Genomic DNA, 10,731 nt, shown 5'->3' on the forward strand with positions numbered 1-10,731 from the left:
ATATCGGTGTGGTAATATTGTTTTAATGTATGTATGAGATCTGGGACTGGTGATGAGAGAGCAAGGAGGAGTAAAGGAGAGTCTGGCAGTTGGGAAAGGGCATCAACAGTAGAATTGTGTTTACCAGGTCGGTATTGAATGTCAAAATTGTATCCTAATAATTTGGTGGCCCATTTTTGTTGGCCTATTTTTGTTGTTCTGGAGATTGGTACCCTTGTGATAAGAGTTGTTTTAAACTTTGGTGATTCGTAAAGATAATGAATTTTTTACCGATCAAATATTGACGCCATTTTTTTACTGCTTCTGTGACAGCAAACAATTCTCGAACATAAGTGGAAGCATTCTGCATTCTAGGGCACAACTTGCAGCTAAAAAAAGCAATGGGATGATATCGTTGAGAAAGGATTTGTAACCCCTTTCCAGATTACATATGCTAATTATAACAAGTTATTTATGGTTAATAATATTTACATTAGTATAATGTGTAGAAAAGATACTTAAACAAATGAATTAAATTTATCTAATTAAAGTTTTATTCAATAAAAGTCACTAGATATTACAAACCATTTTATTACAACTTAGTAAAATAAAACCCCCAATCCTATGTTCTGGATTTTTTTGCATCTGACCTTCTAACTGCACATCCAATTTTTTTTTTTGCATTACGAGATTTCCAATATCTGGGTTTAAAAATATTTATGAGGTTAGACATTTAATTTCATTCATATCTCACACAAACAAACCAAACAAGTGCATAATAAATTCATACAATTATCAACGCACACAATAATTTGATAATATTTTTCATTAATAATAGCCCAAATAATGCAATATGCTTATGAGAATAAGATGCAATTTTTGACTGAAAACATACTTTTAAAAATCATTTTGACTCAATACTCCATGGAGATTTTCCCTTTTGAGTGTTTAGTGAAGTTAGAGCTTAACATCACTCTATCCAGTGATTCGGTAATGCCCCACTAAACGCGAACAAGTAGACAGTAGTCAGAGTGTTAGTGCACCCGACAGGCTACCACGACACAGAATCAATAAAGGTTGGCCATCTATGGGATTGCCCATGCCCAAACCCTCCCTAGACCAAAGGTCTATCCCCCAGACCAGAGGTCCCGTCTTACCCATTCTGCTCAAATCCCATTTACTATCTTTTGACATTGGTAGCATAAGACAAATACCTCAGTCAGACTTTCACAACCATATCAAGCTCTCTCTCACTTTATCCTTTTCTTTATCCATCTCGTACTACCAACTGTCCTTGACAGTACCCACTATCACAATTCTCAATCAATCTCTTGCCACCAATGTCTCGGATAGTAAACATAAAGAAAAGAATTCACGTAAAAAGTATCATTTCAAAATTACAAAACTTGTTATTTTTCTATCAAATATCCTTGGTACAAAATTCATTTCTCAAATATTTTTTTTTTGAAATTCTTTTCTTTTCCCCCCAATAATCTTTTGACTCAAAAATGTCATTATGCAATATGCAATGTGCATCACTATTAATCTATCACTTCAAAAAATATTCTCAATCAAACTCTTCAAATACAATTCAAACAATTTCAATAGAAGCGTTCAATCATACACAATCAACCACTTCAAGATTCAACCTTAAAGCATCAAATTTATCAAAAAGTACAATAAAAAAACCATATCAACTAACCTAAGGTTCCATGCATCAAAACTTATAAGTAAAAATTAATATTTATTCTACAACTATATAGACATGAATAAAATTAAACATCTAACCCATACCTATTTCTCCAAGCTTGCTAGTTTTTTTCTAATTTCCTTGATTTCTTCTTTTCCTACTTCTTTTTCTTCCTCTTATCTTCTTCCTTTCTTCCCCTTTTCTTGAAATTTTAGTTGTTTACTCCTTGTTTTACTCCTTGGTTGTGGAAAAGATAGAGTATTTTTGGGTGTTTCTTTGGCATTGGTTTATGTGTAGTTGTTAAGGGTTGTTGGTGAGCTTTTTGGTGTGTGGTTTCTCCTATTTATACTAGTCTCCACCTCCATTCTCCAATCTTCTAGATGTGTAGATATTTCTTGATATTTCCTAAGATATTTTAATAACATAGTGATTAGGTGTCCATTTTGTAGATATTTATAGGACTTTCTAGAATTTCCTTGAATTATTTAAGTATCTTAATGATTAAGTTTCTAATTTATTTAATAACTTGGTGATGAGATGTCCACTTTCTAGAATTTTGTAGAGTTATTTAGTTATCTTAATGATTAAGTTTTCAATTCATTTTAATCACATGGTGATTATGTGTCCCTTTTCTTTTGTAGAAATTTATAGAACATCCTAGAATTTTGTAGAATTATTTAAATATCTTAATGGTTAAGTATCTAATCAATTCTAGATTTCTATTATGTAGAATTTTATAGAACTTTCTTGAATTATTTGAATATCTTAATAGTTAAGCTTCCAACCCATTTAATTATTTGGTAATTAGATATCTACTTTGAAGAGTTTTGTAGAACTTTCTAGAACATTGTAGAATTATTAAAGTATCTTAAAAATTAATTATAATTTTGGAAACTAATATCATAATTAGAATCTTGACCTTTAAAAATATAAACTTTTGTCTCTTGATCCTCTCCTAATTATGTTAATTAATATTAATTAAATAAATTAGGGTTTGCTTATGTGTGATAATTTCATTGGTTGAGACTTGTATTTTAATTTCACCTAACTATACATTTTTATTAATAATTCTAAGCATACTATATCGATGATAAAATTATTATATCCTTTTGAACATTTTTTCATAATTTTCTAGCTTAAGGTTTTAGCAGAATAATTTTTTTCTTTGTTAAATCCTTAGAGAATTTCCATAAATTTTAATTTAGAGATTTTCTCTCTTAACTATATTTATTCTTAATCTACACTCAATAAATTATTATTTAAGTTACAGGTTACTTCAATTTTCTTAAATTGAGTTTCTCATATTTTACAGCGTGCTCTCAACGCTGTCCGAGAAACAATCAAATTAGATAATAAAATACGTTATTGAATTTAGAAAATCTGGATAATAATGCTACATAAATTTCATTCACATTAACTTACGTAATATTTAATATATATAATAATTTGCAGAAACACATAGATAAATAGTTACAAAATTTAGGATGTTACAATTCTTCCCCACTAAATAAATTTCGTCCTAGAAATTTCTACCACATTCTATATAAAGAGGTGAGAGTACTCTACTTTCATTTTCTCCTTGAGTTTTCAAATGTTGTTATCTCTTGTGTCATTCTAGATAACCTTAACTAGTGATATATATTTCTTTCCATTCTTAGACGCCTAATCCTTCTACCCTCAATCTTAATAGGGTTTGGTTCAATTGTTGGGTTTTCTTTATCTCCATATGATTAGGTTCTATGACATGTGTCAGGTCTAAGATATATTATCTTAATTGTGACTCATGGAACATCTCATGAAAGGTGATATGACTACCTGATAGGTGATATTTCCAACTCGACGCAGAATTTGGTAGGGTCTACTATATTTAGGGGTAAATTTAGACCTATCAACTCTAGTAACAAGTGTGACTTTCAAAAATACATGACCCATTTTCTGAAATTCTAAAGGTTTTCTCCTTTTATCAACATAACTTTTTTACCGAGTTTATGCGAATTTTCATTTTCTCCTAAATTATTCTTAATCACCTTATTTTTGGTCTGTTGGCTCACATCTGGTCTTATAAATTATCACCATCCTAACACCAAACTAAAGGTGTTCTACATTTACATCCATGGAATGCTTCATCAGGATCTTAAACCCATACTACAATGATAACATTATTATATGTAATTTCTACTAAAGGTAAATTTTCTTCCTATGCAACTAAATTTTTCTTCTAATACTCAATCTCTCAAAAGATCTTTGAATGATTGAATAGTCCTTTCTATGTCCATTCATTTAAGGTTGATAGATTGAACTATTGTGTAATTTACTTCCTAGAGCTTTCTAGAATTCCCTCCAAAATTTGGATACAAACCTAGGATCCTTATTCGATACAATGGTAGTAGGTATTTCATGTAACATCACAATTTCTTTTATGTAAAATTGTGCTGATCTTTCTAGGTAATGCCTAATATATACCATTATACAATGTGCAATCTCAGTTAATTTATCCATAATTTCCCAAATAAAGTCACAACTCCTAGAGGTTTTAGATAAACCTACTACAAAATCCATAAATACAATATCTTACTTCCATATTAGGATCTTCAATGGTTGCAACATGTTAGATGGTTTCTTATGCTCAACCTTAGATTTCTAACATATTAATCAATGTGCCAGATATTCTATAAAGTCCCCTCTTCATTCTAGGACACCAAAACCTCTATTTCAAGTCTGTATGGACTTTAATAGCTCTTAGATAAATAATTTACTTATATGTCTTACCTCCAAAAATAAATCTTCTAATTCAATATTATTAGGGATACAAATTCTATTACTAGATCGTATGATATTTTTCATTTCTAAATTAAAATCTCCAACCTTATCTATTCCTATCAATATTTTCCTCCCTTGTATAAATTCACCTTTCTATTGTATATCCTTAATTTCCTCTAAGAACCCATTATTTATAGAATCATTTCTAATATCATTTTATTTTATCCTTTTCCCTAATAGTATACTAATTCAAGTATCCAAGTATCAATTATGTTTCTTTTATCATCATAGCTGAAACATGAATGACTTTTCTATCCAAAGGATTGACTAATACCTTGGCCATTCCTCGATGAAATAATAATTGAAAATCATAATCCTTTATAAATTTCATCCACCTTCTTTGTCTCATATTCAACTCCTCCTGATCAAATTAACATTTTAACTATTACAGTCACTATCAAATTTAGATCCATAAATAATGTCTCCAAATCTTTATAGTGGCTAATTGTAAATCATGGGTATGATAACTTATCTCATGTGGCCTTAAATAATTGAACACGTAAGCTACCATTTTCTTATTCTACATTGATACCCAACCTAACCCCTGATACTTCATAAGGTTAATTTGGATCCTATTCAATATAACACCTGAAAAACTAATCCCATTTCTTGACTCCAAATAAAAAGGTGATATTTCCTAGTCAATTATGTTAAAGGTCTCACTATACTTGAAAATCCTTCAATGGGTCTTAAAGTATCCGATTAAACCTAAAAAAACTTCTAATCTCAATTACAATTTTAGGTTTCTCCACTTCCATACCAACTTCCACTTTTGAAGGATTTACGGTTATTCTTTCCTTTGAAATATCATGTGCTACAAATTTTACTTCCTCCAACCAAAATTCACACTTACACAATTTTTCTTATAATTGTTTATTCCTTGACACTTGCAAAACTATCTATATGTTCCACTATTTTGCATTTATCCATGAAGTTACAACCTTTCTAATCTCATATCTAAGTCTTTTCTCAATTTTTTTCTCCATCAAAGGTGAGGTGCAAATATCTAGATTATTTTTGCTAGTGACTCAAATTTAGTAGCAAATTCCAAATTGTCATAAGCTTATTGAATTTCACCTCCTTTACATTTCTAACACTAGTAGTAAAATACTTCTCCATAAAGTTTAAATATATCCTAGGCAATGATTTCTCTCTTTCTCTCTAACATCCTCTAGCTAACATTCCACCAAACTTTAGTATCTCCTTAAAACTGGAACCTGGTATTATAAAATCTCCATTTATCAAGACATTCCATAGCTATGAATATATCCTTCAATATCTAAATCCATTCTTCATCTCTTTCCAATTCAAATTCTCCTATAACTCAAAGTAGATCATTTTTCTTAAAGTTGACTAATATGGTTCCATCCACTAGAATTTACTATTTGACTAAAACTTACGCCAATTCTCATATAATTTGTGCCATGAACTATTTATCTAAATCAATCTAGTAACACCAATATCACGTCTAGGTGACCTTTCTACCTAGATTTACTATCTCCCCTTGGTTAAACTAATTGGACAACTAATATTTCAATTTCCTAAGAATATAGTATCAAACGAATTCAACCAACTTTCAAAAAAATTCAACCATTCTCAAATAATTTAAAACAATTCTACAAAGAACTTAAGAAGCTTATAACCTAATGGACCTACACTCACAAGCCCTAAAGATGCATAACCAGAGCTCTAATACCAACTAATGTAGCCCCTTTCCAGATTACATATGCTAATTATAACTAGTTATTTATGGTTAATAATATTTACATTATTATAATGTGTAGAAAAGATACTTAAACAAATTAATTAAATTTTTCTAATTAAAGTTTTATTCAATAAAAGTCACTAGATATTACAAACCATTTTATTACAACTTAGTAAAATAAAACCCCTAATCCTATGCTCTGGATTTTTTTGCATCTGACCTTCTAACTGCACATCCAATTTTTTTTTTTTGCATTATGAGATTTCCAATATCTGGGTTTAAAAATATTTATGGGGTTAGACATCTAATTTTATTCATATCTCACACAAACAAATCAAACAAGTGCATAATAAATTAATACAATTATCAACACACACAACAATTTGATAATATTTTTCATTAATAATAGCCCAAATAATGCAATATGCTTATGAGAATAAGATGCAATTTTTGACTGAAAACATACTTTTAAAATTCATTTTGACTCAATACTTGTCGCCACCGGCCCGAAACGGGCTTTCGGCATTCGCGATGGATGGTTGGACTCTTTTATTTGTTTAAAAATATGGATTGCTAGAATGACTTATTCTCAAACTGAGACCTTGTCAAACGAGCAATTTTATTAAAAGGCTCACCAATCCATGTTAATCCCAAGCGGGACCCTCCATGGATTAGCGGTTTTCATAAAAAGGAAGGGTTCATGGAGTCGCCACCAATGTTTTACTCAAAACATTGGAAAAAGAAGTTTAAGGCAATCGATTCAAAAATCGACTTCGGCCATGACAACCAGAGTCGGGTAAGGGAGTCGGTTACGCGTGGGGAAGGTGTTAGCACCCCACAACGCCCCTTTCGGGTTCCCTATGACAGATTATTTCTAAAAATAATAGTGCGAAATTACTAAATTACCCCTGTTTATTCTAAACAATTATAACTTAACTATCTACATGATGACAGTTAAATATACACACAGAAAGCAGTAAAAGGAAGGACTTAAGAAGAAACCTTTGAAGCGTGCTTTTATATTCAAGTAAAACTGGGAAGCTTTTTGGCGTTCCCTCGCTCTACAAGTCCGCTCGCTCCCTCCTAGAAAATTTTAACTATGGAAATCCGGAGGATTTCCCTTCGACTCAGTTCGAGACTCAAGCAAAAAGCTCAGAACTCGAGAACTTTGTCGGATCAACTCTCCGAGTGATTTCTAGGCAGAGCACTGCTCAAAAAAACCCAGAATACTCAAGAAGAGGGTTAAAACTCAGTGTCAAAGTGTAGAATGACGTCCAAATGACGTCTTATTTATAGGGAACAGGCGCAATACGGGCCCTGGAGTCAATACGGCCCGTATTGAAGTTTTGAACTACAATACGGCCGTATTGAATTCAGTACGGCCGTATTGAAGTTCAAGAAACCTCAATACAGCCGTATTGAGTTCAGTGCGGCCGTATTGAAGTTCAAGAAACCTCAATACGGCCGTATTGAGTTCAGTGCGGCCGTATTGTAGTTCAAAATGTTCAATACGGCCGTACTGAACTTTTGGGAGGCCGTATTGGGCTTCATTCCCTCCACTTCCTTATTTTGAGCTATTACAAGACCTCTAGACCTACAGAGAATCCTCCTAGGGCCTTCCATGAGTCCTTCTGGCTGACTTTCCTTCAGTCCTCAAGAGTCTTCAAGCTTTATTTCGGACCCGGACAATTTTAGGGGTCTACAGCTGCCCCCCCTTTACTTAGTCAAACGGCCTTTTGGTGTACCGTTTGATAAGTAAAGGAGTTGACCCAATTGTCCGGGGAATAAGCCATCCTTCCGACTTGTAGTGTCTTCAGGTGGGAAAATTGTTGAGTAGCCTCTCCAGGTTGAGTTTGCCCTCTCCAGGGTGAGTATTAGTCGTCGCCTCTCCAGGCTCATTGCATACCTCGGTGCTCTGGACATCTGGGTAGCTGAGTAACGCCTCTCCAGGCTTGTGCATACCTCGGTGCTCTGGACATCTGGGTAGCTGAGTATTGCCTCTCCAGGCTTGTGCATACCTCGGTGCTCTGGACATCTGGGTAGCTGAGTATTGCCTCTCCAGGCTTGTGCATACCTCGGTGCTCTGGACATCTGGGTAGCTGAGTATTGCCTCTCCAGGCTTTGTGCATACCTCGGTGCTCTGGACATCTGGGTAGCTGAGTATTGCCTCTCCAGGGATTTGTGATAGTTTTGTCTCCACAGTCCACGATGCTGCTTCGACGATTGTTTTTGATTTTTGTGCCACTGAGGGCTGGATAACGCACGGATCCGTCTAGGGGATGTGCAGTTACTCATAGGTTCTTGTGTCCCAACTTTCCATTGCGTAGTTGGTACCCATTGAGGAATTTCTATTTCCTTGGGGTGTAGACACGAAGATGCTCTTTCTGATGTGAGCGATGCCTTATGATTGGCTGACGTCCTTTTGACGGTGGTGGAGTATCCCGGTTATCCTTATTCGGGCGACTCTTTTTGTTTTTCTGGTTTTGTTGCCTCTATGTAGGCTATCATCCGCTGGGGGATTTTGTCGTTTTGTTGTGATTAGCCTCTTCTGTTAGGCGGATCATCTTGACGTTCAATGATTGGCTGAATGCCGAATTCCGCTTGGGGAATGGTTTATTGATCTTTTGTGATTTTGCTTTTTTGAAAGGGTGCCTCTTGGTAGGCGACAGGGGATTTGAAGTTCTTATGTATCCCAGAGTATTATTTAGAAAGCCTCTTCAGGCTTAGCTTCACTGCTTGAGTTGGAAAGCTATCTCCCACTGAGGAAGTTTAAATCCTTTCGACTTGGATATTCTGTTTGGATGATCAGACCTCCTTTGGGGAATCTTGCTGATCGTATTCTGATAGCTTTCACTGGGGAATTTGGCCCGTGAGTGCAAGCTTGAAATATCTCTGGGGAGTATTATTTCGGCGAGCCTCTCCAGGCTCAATTATTTTGATGAGGGAGTATTATTTCGGCAAGCCTCTCCAGGCTCAGTTATTCTGTATGAAGAAGGAGTATTATTTCGGCAAGCCTCTCCAGGCTCAGTTATTTCTGAGAGAGTATTATTTCAGCAAGCCTCTCCAGGCTCAATTATTCTGTACAATTTTGTGGATTTTCTATGTTTGCCTTTTATCGATTTTTGGCTTTTTCTGTATTTTTGCCTTTTTTGTCGATTTTTCGACTTTTTCTGTTGAAGGGATCTCAAACACACTCACAGATGAAGTATGCAGAGGAATGAAGATGTTGTGATGAATGAGAATGGACCAATACGGGCCGTATTGAATTCAATATGCCCGTATTGGCGTGGACGTTATGGCTAATGCTGCCGTATTCATTTCGGTACGCCGTATTGAGTTGAAAATTTGTTCATAACCCTGATTTTAGTACGGGTGTACCGAACATGATACGGGCGCATTGTTTTTTCTGAAGTTTATATTTTTTGTTTTTTTTTGTTTTTTTGTTTTTTTGTTTGTTTTTTCAATAAACAGAGAATAAGTGATCTTCCAGTACACCTATCATCTGTATGCATGTATGTGGTATGATGCACCTAATTCTATTTGATTTATTTTTTCAAAAGAATTAACCGATGCGTTTCTTTGTTTGAGTTTTGCCATTCCTCTAGACGGGCTATGCGCTACCGATTTACATAACCGAGGAATGATGCGTATTATATCAAGATGGGCGTCATCAACCCAGTGATTCTTCCCTTCCTTTAGAAGACATGTCAACCCTCCTATTGACCACTATATCTCCATGTTTCCACTAGATTATCCTAAAATCGTTTGGGACAAGAGAGAAAAGAAGGGAAGGATATTTTTCGAAAGTTTGTGTTTTAGAGGGGTTTTTATTTTCATTTTGAAAAATGGTTTTTGTAAGAATGGCTGGCCAAGGTAGGCTTATTGTGTTTAGGCTTGTTTGATTAAACACTTATGAAGTTAAGAAAATCTTTGTTTATTGACGTTGTGATTTTGACAACTTAGATAGCTTCCCTTGAACCTTTCTTGAATTCGGCTCGTGGTACCATCATGGATTTCTTTTGTTTTTTTGATTGTCCTTATTTTTGCCTAAAACACCCTTTTGTGGCGTTTTAGCGGACTTTTGTTTTTGTTCATTTTTGCAACCCTAACTTTTGCCTAGGTCACCCTTTCGTGGGATTCCTAGCGGGTCTTTTGCTCTTATTTTTGCGCAGCCCCCTTTTTGGGTTTCCTGCCGAGCTTTCTTTTATTTTAAAAGATTTCTTTTTATCCATGATGGCACTTGTCGAGGCCAAGGAAAGGTGCTCTAAGTTGTCACGCACACTTCCACATAAAAATGATGTGGGTTTATTGTTATTAAGACAATTTTAACCTCATTCATGCTTATTCAAACAGGGTTAAAATAATGTGGTCTAGATATTTATTGCAAGCAAGAAAAGAAGCAATAAGAAAGAATAAAGAATGATTTTATTATAATCATAATGGAAACATGTGCCCTATCGAGGCTCGGGGGTCGGGCTGTCCCCGAGGAGTAATCTCTAATAGTCATCAGGTCTATACATCCCTATCAGAAGGAGAA

At 34.4% G+C, this 10,731-nt stretch overlaps 1 long non-coding RNA gene across 1 annotated transcript; it reads right to left on the reverse strand.

Annotated features, from left to right (window-relative positions):
• Positions 1-510: 510 nt before the first annotated feature.
• Positions 511-3,024, reverse strand: LOC145958296 (uncharacterized). The gene is made up of 2 exons (XR_014434044.1): positions 1,774-3,024; positions 511-680 (listed from the first exon to the last, which is right to left on the reverse strand). It is a non-coding gene; the product is annotated as an uncharacterized LOC145958296 (long non-coding RNA).
• Between the last annotated feature and the right edge of the window lie 7,707 nt (positions 3,025-10,731).

This window comes from Cajanus cajan, chromosome 5 (assembly GCF_000230855.2).
Source record: "Cajanus cajan strain Asha chromosome 5, NIPB_CcT2T_4, whole genome shotgun sequence".
Taxonomy (NCBI): Eukaryota; Viridiplantae; Streptophyta; class Magnoliopsida; order Fabales; family Fabaceae; genus Cajanus; species Cajanus cajan.